The 14199-nt window shown below is 57.5% G+C and overlaps 1 long non-coding RNA gene across 2 annotated transcripts in view; it reads left to right on the top strand.

The window, feature by feature from the left end:
* Nucleotides 1-6593, top strand: part of LOC147362138 (uncharacterized) — a 23522-nt gene extending 16929 nt beyond the window's left edge. The window contains exons 2-3 of one of the 2 annotated variants that reach the window (XR_015135991.1): nucleotides 5576-5636; nucleotides 5882-6593. This is a non-coding gene — a long non-coding RNA (uncharacterized LOC147362138). Of the gene's footprint in view, nucleotides 1-5561; nucleotides 5637-5881 lie in introns of those variants that run through there. The other variant, XR_015135990.1, reaches the window with a different exon arrangement.
* Nucleotides 6594-14199: the final 7606 nt, after the last annotated feature.

Below are 14199 nucleotides of genomic sequence, written 5' to 3'. Positions count from 1 at the left end.
CCAAAAGACCAAGTGCGGGCTGGTGGTGGCAGAGTCACCTGTCACGGACGGGAGTGGTCTGGATCGCGGAGGTGATGAACGCGCTCAGGAAACACAAGCGAATGATGCGGGATATCCATCCATGCACGTTTCTCTGTCTCCGCCCGCCCGCACACCACACCCCCCACGTGCATACCCACACACACACACACTGCGTCCTCCTTGGCGCCTGGCTGCGTCTCTCTGTCTCTGCCCGCACCACCTGCAGGCACACACCACACACACACACACACACACCCACACACCCCCCCACCCCCACACGGCGTGCACACACGCATCCCCCCTCCCCACACAGCCCATAAACACCCCGCCCCCCACACGCACACCCCCGCCCCCCACACCACACACACACACACACACACACACACACACACACACACACTGCGTTGTCCTTTGCCTGGCTGTGTCTCTCGGCCTCTGTCTCTGCCCCCGCACCCACCCATGCCGCCCACACCACACACACACCCCCCCCCACACACACACACGCAGGGCCCTTCACACCACACCCACCCACACACACACACAGAGCGTTGTCCTTTGCCTGGCTGTGACGCTCTGCCTCTCTGCCCACACACCACATGCATTCCCCCCCGCCCCCCCCCACCCACCCACCCACCCACACGCACGGCCCTACACATCGGCCACACACCACCCACCCCCACCACCCCCTCCCCGCCCCCCCAACACACACACTGCGTTGTCCTTTGCCTGGCTGTGTCTCTCGGCCTCTGTCTCTGCCCCCGCACCCACAGGCGGACGCCACACGCACACACCCATGCCGCCCACACGGCCCCCCGTGGCAGCTATACACAACACACTCACACCACACACCTACCCCCTACCCCCATACACACACACACCCCCCCACACCCACACACCCCCCCACCCCCACACGGCGTGCACACACACGCATCCCCCCCCCACACACACACACAGCCCATAAACACCCCGCCCCCCACACGCACACCCTCTCCCCCACCACACACACGCAGGGCCCTACACACCACACACACACACACACTGCGTTGTCCTTTGCCTGGCTGTGACGCTCTGCCTCTGCCCACACACCACATGCATGCCCACACGCACGCGCGCGCGCACACACACACACACTCTCACACCCCGCCCCGCCACCCCACACCACACACACCTCCCCCGCCCCGCCCCCCGCCCCCACACACACACTTTGTTGTCCTTTGCCTGGCTGTGTCTCTCGGCCTCTGTCTCTGCCCCTGCACCCACAGGTGCACGCCACACACACACACCCATGCCGCCCACACCACACACACACACCCCGCCCACACGCAGGGCCCTTCACACCACACCCACACACCCACACACACACACACAGCGTTGTCCTTTGCCTGGCTGTCTCTCTCGGCCTCTGTCTCTGCCGCCCCGCACCCACAGGCGCACCCCACACGCACACACCCATGCGGCCCACACGCGCCCTCGTGGCACCTATACACAACAAACCCACACCACACACCAACCCCCCCCCCACCCCAAAACACTCACACGGCCACACACACCACCCACGCACTACCACCTGAGCATGCCACAACGCCACACACTGCCTCGCCCCCCCCCCCCCCCAACACACAGACACCCGGCCCACACCACACACATACGCACGCCCACGCGCGCGCGCACACACACACACACACACACACACACACACACACACACACAGCGTTGTTCTATGCCTGGATGTGACGCTCTGCCTCTGCCCACACACCACATGCATGCCCACACGCACGCGCGCGCGCGCACACACACACACACTCTCACACCCCGCCCCGCCACCCCCACACCACACACACCTCCCCCCCACCTGGCCACACACACACACACCTCCCCCCCCCCCGGCCCCGCCCCGCCCCCCCCCCCCCCACACACACACTTTGTTGTCCTTTGCCTGGCTGTGTCTCTCGGCCTCTGTCTCTGCCCCCGCACCCACAGGCGGACGCCACACGCACACACCCATGCCGCCCACACGGCCCCCCGTGGCAGCTATACACAACACACTCACACCACACACCTACCCCCCCCCCCCCATACACACACACACACACACACACACACACACACACACAGGGCCGCACACTCTCCACCCACGCAACACCACCTGGGCATGTCACAGACACGCCACACATGCCTCACCCCCCCCCCCCACCCCGCCCCACTCTGTGTGTTCCTGTCCCCTCTTTTTCTCCTTCCTTCCTCTGTCGTCGTCCCTCTGCCTCTCGCTCCCCTCCCTCCACCTTCACAGGACAGAGTGCCTTTAAGATGAGTCTGCCTGTTGTAAATACACCCTGGACATGATGATTGCTACAGTCTGACCTGTCGCGCCTGTAACCTGGGGTGGCGGGGGGTTGTCAAACGTCCTTGGTACGCTAGGGATAGCTTTCTCTGTGGAAGGTGGAAGCCTCCCTTCCGTCCCTCACTGAAGCCAGGCAAACCGACCACAACTCAAAGCAATGGTGTTTGCCACGTGGGGCATACCTTCCATGGTCTTTACTGATGGACACGCTTCACCCAAAGCTCTTGCAAAGTTCTTCAGAACTGTCAGTCTTCCAGTCACCCGCCACCATCAGGCGAGGTGTAGAGAACCGATGGAAAAACTGGAGGAATGACTTCCTCCATGGGGTTGGATGAACTGAGGAACAGGAGGCTGAAGTGGATGCCTGACTTCTTGAGGAAAAGAGGATTGGGGGGGGGGGGGGGGGCTGGGGCGGGGGGAGGAAGGGCAGGACGGTCCACTTAGGAGGGCTGGTTGCACATGGACACATAAACTGTACATCCAAAGAATCCACAAGCACCTACTATATACTATGCCAGCACGGGAAAGTAGACGTATGATGTTGCATGAACCTCTCCAAGGGAAAAGACTGAACACCTGAAACGAACACGACTTTGGAAACCCACCCTGGGCTTCATTTCTGCCGTGAGGGTGCTGTCGTGTGCATATCTGAGGGGATGGATATGTCTCCCGGCCATCTTCATTCCAGCTTGTGCTTCATCCAGCCCAGCGCTCCTCATGATGTGTACTCAGCGTGTACATTCAATAAGCAGGGTGACGATAGACAGCCTTGATGGACTCCTTTCCCTTATTTGGAACCAGCCTGTTGGGTTCTACGTCTAGTTTTCACTGTTGCTTCCTGACCTGCAGAAATACAGAGTCCTCTTTTTTTTTTTTTTTTTTTTTAATTCCCTAACCTGAGTGAAAAGCGAGAGAGACAGAGAGAAGACAGATGGAGGGACGGGCGGGCGGACAGGCAGGCAGGCAGGCAGGCAGGAAAAAGAAAGAAAGAAAGAAAGAAAGAAAGAAAGAAAGAAAGAAAGAAAGAAAGAAAGAGAGAAAGAGAGAAAGAGAGAAAGAAAGAAAGAAAATAATGAAAGGACCTACCGTTCCACCTGTTGCTTTCCAGATACAAAGGGAAAAACAAAGGACCGAAAAGGACACGAGGTTTAAAATGGGAATTTGGAAAGATGGCCATCCCCTTGGTCGCTTCATACAGCACCCCTCTCAGCAGAAGGGAATCGTCTCTCTTTTTCTCTCGACCTGGTCCTTCCAGACTTCAGAAACTCTCCGTGGAGGATTCTTATCTCCTTGGCCAGAGTGATTGCCACACGTTCCTTAGGGGCCCAGAGGATGTTTCCGTGAAACGGGGGTACACACTTCCGGATAGGAGAGTCGTGTCCTATATATGTGTGTGTGTGTGTGTGTGTGTGTGTGTGTGTGTGTGTGTGTGTGTGTGTGTTGCTTTGCGTGTGGTTCTTCACCCGAGAGGGGGACTGGAGCCTGAAGTGTTCCGAGCTGCCTCCGTTATCAAACAACCCTCTCTCGGGGGGGAGGGACCAACGTCCCATGTTCTCTTGCCCTTCTGACGGAGAACTCAAAAGGCCCTGTGCCTGAAGCCCTGCGGATGGAAGCTAGAGGACTTGGTGAATGTTTCTGACGGGGCTTCCCTGGTGGCTCACACGGTCAAGAGTCTGCCTGCGATGCAGGAGACCCGGGTTCCATCCCCGGGCCAGGAAGGCCTCCTGGAGAAGGACATGGCAACCCGCTCCAGGGCCCGACCCTGACGTCTAAAAATCAGCCTCCTAGACTGCCTCTCCCTCTGCCGACTGGTTTCTCGAATCCGCTCCAGGGATGAACCTGTGTGTTTCCTTGGTTTCCCTACAAGTGCCTCTGAGGGAAAACACACACACACACACACACAAAACCTGATGGCTTGCACCCCAGGCCTGCTTTCCCGCACCCGTCCATCGACATCACGGCCTCCTGAGAGGAGATACGATCACTGTTTCCCTGAACGGAGGATCTGTGCTCAGAAACTCTTGCCATGACACGGAGGCCCCTACGAACTAACCTATTTCGTCCCTCCCTCCTCCTTCCCTCCTTCCTTCCTTCCTTCCTTCTGGATTTTTTTTTTTTTCCTTTCTTTTTCTCTCACGTCCATGCACACGCACACGCACACGCACACGCACACGCACACGCGCCGTCTCTCATGTACACGCGTACATGCACGCACTCACACACACAGTCACCAGCTCAGCTTTTCATGGGTTCCAGGCAAGTGTCAAGAGGAGGGAAAACTGGTGGGGTCCGGAGTAGGCCGCCGTCCCCACCCCACCCCACCCCACCCCACCCCACCCCACTGCACGTGAACCTCCGTGCCCTGTGGAGTGTTTTGGAGTCAAGTGACTTAAGAGCCGGCCAGCGCCAGAGGAACGCTCTGCCCCTCCCTCCTTTTCTGTCCCTCTGAAGGCAGGCAGGGAGGAAAACCTCCTCCCACGGAGGGGAAGATGTCAAGGGACGGTGGCTGTTTCCACGCACGTCCGTGATCCTCACACGCGTGAGCGGGGTTTCCTGGGTTACCAAAAGGAGGAGACTCCTTTGGCCTGACACGAGGCGAATCTGTCCCTCGGCCTCCCTCCCCACCCCCCAGCCCCCTTCCTCCGCGCGGTGCCGAAGGGGCCGTCTCAAGGTGGAGACATGGAATGGCTGGGTGGGGCGGATCACCATTCAATAGAGAGAAGCTCGAGGCGAAGTCAGAGGCTCTGACTTGACTGGAAAGCTTTCTGCATTTGAATGAAGCTATCCGGCGAGGCCCTGCAGGGGGAGGGTGGGGGAAGGTGGGGGTGGGGCCCACAGACAATAGCCCCTGCCTGCAGGGCCTGCTGGCCTGCCGGCCTGCCGGCCTGCCGGCCTGCCGGGCTGAGGGGGCCCTTTGGCGGCGGCGGCGGCGGCGGCGGCGGCGGCGGGGCCACGACCCCGACTCCTGCAACTCGATCCCTTCAAGGAAACTTCTGGGGTGACTCCTGTCCAGGGAATACATCCAGATGGGCCTGTTTCTGAAAAACGCCCGAGTCACAGTTGTGACAGGTTCTCTGGATCTCTTGACACATGGATTGACCTGCACCCTCCCATCCTGTCAGACCCTTTGGACACGCTTGAAGAGGTCTTTGGCCTCGGCCAGAAAACAAGCCGAGATAAACAAATACGTTTTTTGTCTGTGTTTTTGAACAGGGCGGAAAATGATGCGTGGCCGTGGATTGGAGAGAAACCTACGCCTCTCACACGCCTGAAGGCAGGAAGTTCTCAGGGGGACGGAACCTGCCTTCACTTCTCAGGGGGACTGGGACGGTCCCCTCGCCTCGCGCGCCGCCCCCCCCCCCCCCCCCCCGACCCCGACCCTTAGCCCAGCCCCCCCACTCCCGTCTCCCTAACCTCACACTCCCCCACCCCACCCCCATCCCGGCCACCGAGGGGGGCCCGGGGAGGGATGGCTGTCTCAGCCCCGGTTCTGAGATGTCACTTGTGAAACCGCTCTAGGCCGAGATGCCAGATGGCCGCCCTGCCGCTTGGTGTCCGTCTCCATCACCCATGCCCGAAAGGCACGTGAGATCACGGACAGCACATCAGATCAGATCAGATCAGATCAGTCGCTCAGTCGTGTCCGACTCTTGGCGACCCCATGAAGCGCGGCACGCCAGGCCTCCCTGTCCATCACCAACTCCCGGAGTTCACTGAGACTCACGTCCATGGAGTCAGTGATGCCATCCAGCCATCTCCTCCTCTGTCGTCCCCTTCTCCTCCTGCCCCCAATCCCTCCCAGCATCAGAGTCTTTTCCAATGAGTCAACTCTTCGCATGAGGTGGCCAAAGGACTGGAGTCTCAGCTTTCGCATCAGTCCTTCCGAAGAAATCCCTGGGTTGGTCGCCTTCAGAATGGACTGGTTGGATCTCCTTGCGGTCCAAGGGACCCTCAGGAGTCTTCTCCAACACCACCATTCTCTCAAAAGCATCCATTCTTTCGGCGCTCAGCCTTCTTCGCGGTCCAACGCTCACATCCATACATGACCACAGGAAAAACCGTAGCCTTGACTGGACGAACCTTTGTTGGCAAAGGAATGTCTCTGCTTTGGAATATGCTATCTAGGTGGGTCATCACTTTCCTTCCAAGGAGTAAGCGTCTTTTAAGTTCATGGCTGCAGTCACCATCTGCAGTGATTTTGGAGCCCAGAAAAATAAAGTCTGACACCGTGTCCACTGGTTCCCCATCTATTTCCCATGAAGTGATGGGACCGGATGCCGTGATCTTCGTTTTCTGAATGTGGAGCTTTAAGCCCACTTTTTCACTCTCCTCTTTCACTGTCATCAAGAGGCTCTTGAGTTCCTCTTCACTTTCTGCCATGAGGGTGGTGTCATCTGCACATCCGAGGTGATTGATAGTTCTCCCGGCAATCTTGGTTCCAGCGTGTGTGTCTTCCAGTCCAGCGTTTCTCATGATGTTCTCTGCGTATAAGTTAAATACACAGGGTGACGATAGACAGCCTTGACGAGCTCCTTTTCCTATTTGGAACCAGTCTGTGGTTCCATGTCCAGTTCGAACTGTTGCTTCCTGACCTGCGTACAGATTTCTCAAGAGGCAGGTCAGGTGGTCTGGTATTCCCATCTCTTCCAGAATTTTCCACAGTTTACTGTGATCCACACCGTCAAAGGCTTTGGCATAGTCAAGAAAGCAGAAATAGATGCTTTTCTGGAACTCTCTTGCTTTTTCCATGATCCAGCGGAGGTTGGCAATCGGATCTCTGGTTCCTCTGCCTTTTCGAAAACCAGCTTGCACATCAGGAAGTTCACGGTGCACATATTGCTGAAGCCTGGCTTGGAGAATTTTGAGCATGACTCTACTAGCGTGTGAGATGAGTGCAAGTGTGCGGTCGTGTGAGCATTCTTTGGCATTGCCTTTCTTTGGGATCGGAATGAAAACGGACCTTTTCCAGTCCTGTGGCCACTGCTGAGTTTTCCAAATGTGCTGGCATATTGAGTGCAGCACTTTCACCGCATCATCTTTCAGGATTTGGAAGAGCTCCACTGGCATTCCATCACCTCCACTAGCTTTGTTCGTAGTGATGCTTTCTAAGGCCCACTTGACTTCACATTCCAGGATGTCTGGCTCTAGGTCAGGGATCACACCATCGTGATTATCTGGGTCGTGAAGATCGTTTTTGTAAGGGTCTTCTGTGTATTCTTGCCATCTCTTCTGAATATCTTCTGCTTCTGTTGGGTCCATACCATTTCTGTCCTGTATCGAGCCCATCTTTGCATGAAATGTTCCTTTGGTATCTCTGAGTTTCTGGAAGAGATCCCTAGTCTATCCCATTCTGTGCTTTTCCTCTATGTCTTTGCATTGATCGCTGAAGAAGGCTTTCTTATCTCTTCTTGCTATTCTTTGGAACTCTGCATTCAGATGTGTGTATCTTTCCTTTTCTCCTCTGTTTTCGCTTCTCTTCTCCTCACAGCTATGTGTAAGGCCTCCCCAGACAGCCATTTTGCTTTGTGGCATTTCTTTTCCATGGGGATGGTCTTGATCCCTGTCTCCTGTTCAATGTCACGAACCTCATTCCACAGTTCACACGGACAGCACGTAGCGCGCCCAGAACACACAACAGGATCCTCCTGAACCCAGAACGGCGATTGTGATGGATCCACGTGGAGGGCGTCGATATCCCCACCTGATGCGTGAATAGGAGTCACACAGACTCGATGGGTTTGAGCTTGGATGGGGTGCCCTATCCGGAGAGATCACGTGGGTCAGAAAGCACACACGGAACAGAACAAAACCAAAGACCACAGCCAAGTCGAGGGAGGGCTGAACCCGAGGACCTCACCGGTCCCGTGGCATCACGTGCCGTACACGGCCTCTCTCGATGGCCGAGAGGGACGTGGAATGTATGTGTCCCCGTCTTGGTGTGTCGTGCCCGAAACCGCGCCACGGAGAGGGATCGTGTCTGATGCTCATCATCGCTCCAAAGATACATACACCGGGTCTCTTTAGAAAACGATGGAAGGATATCTTTGAATGCCAAAGGGTGTGACGTGGGAAAGACACATCCAAGTGGAATCAGCGTGGCCGAGAGAGCTCCCCCAAATAGAGAGGGGAGGCCATCGAGGAAGAGGTCCGTGTGTCTCAGTCTGGATGGAATGTCCACTTGGAGCACTGACTGGGTCCCAGAGGCCTCCAGATCATCTAAGGAAACAGTGTTCCCGAAATTCAAGATACCTCTCACACCCTCCCCTTTCCCTAAATACCTTGTGACCGTCTACCCTGGAAGAAGAAACATGTCCCTTGTTGCATGACAGCAAATCCTAATTGCTCTCAGCTGGCTTGACAACCTCACGAGGTTCAGCTTTCTAGGCCCCTGACTCTTTCCTGTGGAACATTCCCTGGGTTTTATTGAAATCTGTGTCCCTGCATGGCAATATCTAAGACCCTCCCCCCCCCCACCCCCCACCCCACCCCCACACACAATAAAGCTTTCTTTTCTTTTTTCTTTCTTTCCTTTTTTTTTTTTTTTTTGGCGTGCAGCCAATACTGACCATTCATTGAAAGATAATAAAACTAGGTGATGTTATGTGTGTCATGTCCCGGTGTATTGAAATAGAATGTTCTTCGTTAAGGACATACAACATCCTCTGTTCTAACGTGTACAGAATGGTGACTTGATGCACCTGTCTGTTGCAAAAGAATCATTCATGACCACCCAAGCGGTAGCTCATAGCTTGACCACAACCCATACATGCCATGACTGTATGCGAAAGAAAGTGAAGTCACTCAGTCGTGCTGGACTCTTTGCGACCCCACGGACTGTAGCCTACCAGGCTCCTCCGTCCATGGAATTTTCCAGGCAAGACTACTGGAGTGGGTTGCCATGTCCTTCTTCCATTGTACGGGAAGTGAATGCGTCATGTCCACGGTCATGGCGACTTTCGAATAGGATAATGCTGCTGCTGCTGCTGCTGCTGCTGCTGCTGCGTCGCTTCCGTCGTGTCCGAATCTGTGCGACCCCGTAGACGGTAGCCCGCCGGGCACCCCCGTCCCTGGGGTTCTCCAGGCAAGAACACTGCGGTGGGTTGCCATGTCCTTCTCCAAGGCGTGAAAGGGAAAACGGGAAGGGAAGTCGCTCCGTCGTGTCCGACTCTGTGCGACAACGTGGACTGCGGCCTACCGGGCTCCTACCGGGCTCCTCCGTCCACGGGATTTTCCGGGCAAGAGGACTGGAGTGGGGTGCCGTTGCCTTCTCCGAATATGAGACGACGATAATACCAATACTATTCTTTAGAATCACCGTGCTCTTTGTGACGTAGACAGTATATATGTACCTTATCCGTGAAGTTCCCCCCCCCCCCCCCCCCGCCCGCCGTTACATCGGCATCTTCCCATGTCTCCCTCCCCCAGCCGCTCTGTGATGATCGTTTTCATTGTTTTAGGTGGCCTTGCATGGCATGTCAGTGACAGGAGAAACTCTTTTTCTTTCTCTACCTGACTTCTTCATTGGGCATCACTCCCTAAGTCCCATCCATGCGATCACGATGTAAGACTGTGTTCATTCCTGGGGCTACCTGGGACACCTAGATCTCCCTATCGATCGATCTCTACCTGGATCGTGTATCTTCTTGATCTAGTCTTCCCTTGATGGACACTTGGGCTGGGTCCCCATCTTGACTCTTGTGAATGGATGCTGCGATGGACCTGGGGGTGCAGGCCTCTCTCTGCGAGTTTCAGGTTTTATTTTCTTTCGAGGTCTACCCAGAAGTGAGATGGTTGGCAGGATCCATCCTCTCTCCACCGAGACTCGTGTCTAAGTCCTTCTGAGGTGATCCGGTTGCTGCTGCTGCGGCTGCCGCTAAGTCGCTTCCGTCGTGTCCGACTCTGTGCGACCCCACAGCCGGCAGCCCGCCAGGCTCCCCCCCTGTCCCTGGGATTCTCCAGGCGAGAACACTGGAGTGGGTTGCCACGGCCTTCTCCGATGCGTGGAAGGGAAAAGGGAAAGGGAAGTCGCTCGGTCGTGTTCGACTCTTCCCGACCCCGTGGACCGTGGCCTACCGGGCTCCTCCGCCCATGGGAGTTTCCAGGCGAGAGGACTGGAGTGGGTTGCCGTGGCCTTCTCCGGTGATCCGGGGAGCGATCCGTGCTTTCCCAATAGACGCCGTTTGAATCCACGCGACTGCGTACGTCTTAGGGAATACGGCGACGACGACGACGACGACGACGACGACCCAAACGCTCCCGTGAGCACCGTGGAACCGGAGGGTGTGTCCTCGGGATGATTCCCCGGTGCCAGCTTTCCACGGCTCGTACGCGTCCACGAGCCCCCTGCGGTCGGCATGTCATTCGATAGACACGGAACCACGGTTGTCACGGACCGGGGTTGCCTAGGTGCCAGTCGATCCCCAGATGAGTGGAGGGATGACAGAGTCCTTAGGGAACAGAGCGGAGACCCAGAGAATGATTTCCACGAGACGAGGGCGGTGAGACGAGAAGAACGACGGGAAGTGGTGCCCGGGGAGCCAGACATGGTCGAACAGGAAAGAAAACGTGTCAGACGAGACGAGAGGGGAGAAGGATTCCAAGTCAGTGGAGCGGCACGGGGGAGACAGGCCGAGAAGATGCGAGCGGATGCTGGGGGCACGGCACACCTGGACCCGTGAGCGCGCAGGGAGCCGAGAGGGATGGCCGACCATCGCCTGCAGGCCCGCGTGGGCCGATCTCCAGGGCCCGGACTGTGAGGGACTTCGTGAGAACAGTCACGCTCACGGTGCCCACGGGTCACGTCTCCACGGTGCTCTCAGCACTGTACGGAGAGCTCCCCGCGCTGCCCATGGCACAGTGAGCTAGGGTTTCTTTATGTGTATCGACAGAAGATTCAGGGAGCTTCCCGAGTGACGGGACTAGGTATTGGCCGCTCGCGTCCGATCTCAGGCAGGCCGTCTCGCTCGACGATCATTGGACGTATTTGATGTCTGTGGGGGCGTGCTCTGTGTGTCTTCGTGGCCGTGCAAGCTGTTCTCTCTCTGTGGAGAGAGGGGGTCGCTCTACGGTCGTGTGTCTGGGCTTCTCGTGGCTGTGGTTCCTCTTGGGGGGCAGGGGCGCCGGGGCACGTGGGCTTCAGTGGCTGCTGGGTGTGGGCTCAACACTCGCAGCGGCCAGGATCTGGAGCACAGACTCCATCACCGAGGCGTATGGGTAGCGTGTGGGCTCTTCCCGGACCGGGGGCGAAACCCACGTCTCCTGCATGGGCACGGGATCGTTGACCACGGGGCCCCCGGGGAAGCCCCAGTCCCGAACTCAAGACGGATCTCTTGACGTCACCGCTTTTTCTTGGAGAGGTTCGAAACGATCGGGCCAGGGAGAAGGACACAACCTGGACGTCCTTTCGATGGGATCCCTGAGTCCAGGAGGAGCCGTGCAGACGCCGATAAGGGAGGAAGGGGATGATTTTGCCTTTTTGTAAGGTGAGGATTGGACTCGCAGTCCACACTCCTGTTCCCACCGCTCCCCTCCGGGAACTGGAGTTCGAATCTAGGTGGGCCTCTGAGCACACACCTGGCCGGGCTCCATCATGCCGGGTTGACCTTCGGTGCTCACACACCGGCACGCTTGCTGCCTCTCGACGTGTCCTAGAGAAGAAGACATCGGATTCCGTATCAGATCAGCTTCTTTGATGAGCGACGGCACGACAGCCACAGCAAGTGGGATGGATACACACAAACGTTGGTTTCTTTTGGACTATGAGCCCACCTCTGTTCGTGTGTGTGTGTGTGTGTGTGTGTGTGTGAGAGAGAGAGAGAGAGAGAGAGAGAGAGAGAGAGAGAGAGAGAGAGATGCCTTGGTGGTTCTAAAGCAAGAAGCACTGAGGAGTGAAGACATTCTCGAACGCACATATTTTCCTTCATTTCAGTCGTGATGGTCCAATGAGTTGGAGGACGACGTGGACTGTTTCGGGGTAGATGAGTTTAGAAGGCTGTGAAGGGACTTCCCTGCCTGGTGGTCCAGTGGTGAAGAATCCACCTGCCGATGAGGCAGGGGACAGGGTGTTTTCGATCGATCCCTGATCCGGGAAGATGCCGCCGGGCTCCGGGCAGGTTCGATATGAACCTACAGAATGGACGGACAGTGCCAGGCGCGAAGGCGAGGGCAGGCAGACGGGGGACTCTGGACGAGGATGACGGACACGGACGGACACGGACGCCTCCGTTGTAGGTGGGCTGTGGCCGGCCGGCACGCTCCTCTGGGGCAGGATGTTCCTAGGACCGTTGGGGAGCGTGCCCGTGCGCGCCCGTGGGAGGAGCAGGGGACCGAAGGGAACTCTCTGTCCTCTCTGCTCCACGGGGCCCGCGGCACCCTAATCGGCTCCAAGAGAGGATGCCTCCGATGGAGAGACAAACCCACACGTGAGGGACCCTCCCTTCGGGTTCACTTGGACTCGGAAAGCGTGACGGTCAGGTTCACTCAATGCTCTGGATGTCTGTGCTTCCCGAGATCCCGGCCTACTCACGGGAAGGACCCGCGGAGCCGGATGAGATCTCCCTCTGCACGGCGGCGGCGGCGGCTCCAGGGTGCACACGTTTCAGTGGCTACGGCTTGTGGACATCGATCGCACCGAGAGCCTAACCCCCGGTGTGCCAGACGCCTGTGTCCACGATGGGTGAACAGTTCTAAGTGTGGGAAGCCCCACACTTGCCACTGCCTGTCCGATCTGCAGGGACTCGGCGAAGCACAAACGTGCCCGGTCTCCTGACCGATCGATCCCCTTTTCGGAGCCAGCCTGGTGCGTGATCTCTTTTCCAGGCCGCAGGCACACACTGGCGCTGGGGAGCTGTGTTCCTGTTCCTCCTCCTCCTCCTCCTCCTCCTCCTCCTCCTCCTCTCTGCCCCCACCCTTCCCCCCACACGCAGGCTCCCCCACCCCGCCTGGCCCCGGCCCGTCCGGGTCTCCCCCACCCGCGGAAAAGGCCAGGAAAAACATGGTCCCTGAACGACGCAGCTGAGAAACAGTGCAAGTCCACTCGGATGCGGTTAGGAGACACCTGAGCATACCTAGGCCAACACTGCCACCGTGTGGGGTGAGAGGCCAGCGCGAGGGGAGCTCGACAGTTCAGAGGAGGGGGAAGAGGAGCAGGAGGGAGAGAGGGGGGGTGGGCGGGGGGCTTGGGGTGGAGTTGGGGGGGGGGGGAGGGACAGGCTGAAGCTGTCTCAGGGCGATGACGTGGATGAAAACGTTCCCCTTCGGAAGGGCGCTCCAAAGAGATCGTGGCGGCGGGACCTGGAGAGCACAAAGGGCTTCGTTTTGGAGGCTGATCTTCAAGCTGGGAGTGGGGGGGTGGGGTGGGGGAGGGGAATCATCCAGACAGAGGAAAGACACCAGGCCGAGAAGGCAAGAGAGATTCTTTACACAAGTGAATCGGATGCTTTTCTGTCCATGTGTTCCCTAATCACACCATCACGGAAATCCAGCCAGCCAGCCAGCCACCCACCATCGTTTCGCTCCTTTCCTGTTCTCTACATTTTGAACGGCGAGTGAGGGAGAGAGTCTTTCAATGGTTTGAGAGGAGTTTGGAATGTCGTGGGACCATGGTACTTTTCAGCCATGGATGAACGTGACGGCTTCTTTTGTCCGCTTCGGCGTTCAGGGTTATCCCCAACTCCCCCTGCCGAGTGAGGCCTGTGTGTCGCTGTGTGCTGGAGGACACCGTGCTGTCCCCATCTTGATCTTGGACTGAACAAAACCACCGTTGGCAGTGTGTTCGGTTGCTTGGCTTCGTTTCCTTTCCCTATGGCACTCACCTGACCGTCCTGTCCACTCTTGGG

The sequence above is a fragment of the Bos grunniens genome, chromosome 11 (assembly GCF_055505025.1).
Source record: "Bos grunniens cultivar Pamir isolate PY7600 chromosome 11, Bosgru_T2T1.0, whole genome shotgun sequence".
NCBI classification, from domain to species: domain Eukaryota; kingdom Metazoa; phylum Chordata; class Mammalia; order Artiodactyla; family Bovidae; genus Bos; species Bos grunniens.
Note: the sequence above shows the minus strand (reverse complement) of the source record. Positions and strands in the feature narration are given on the sequence as shown.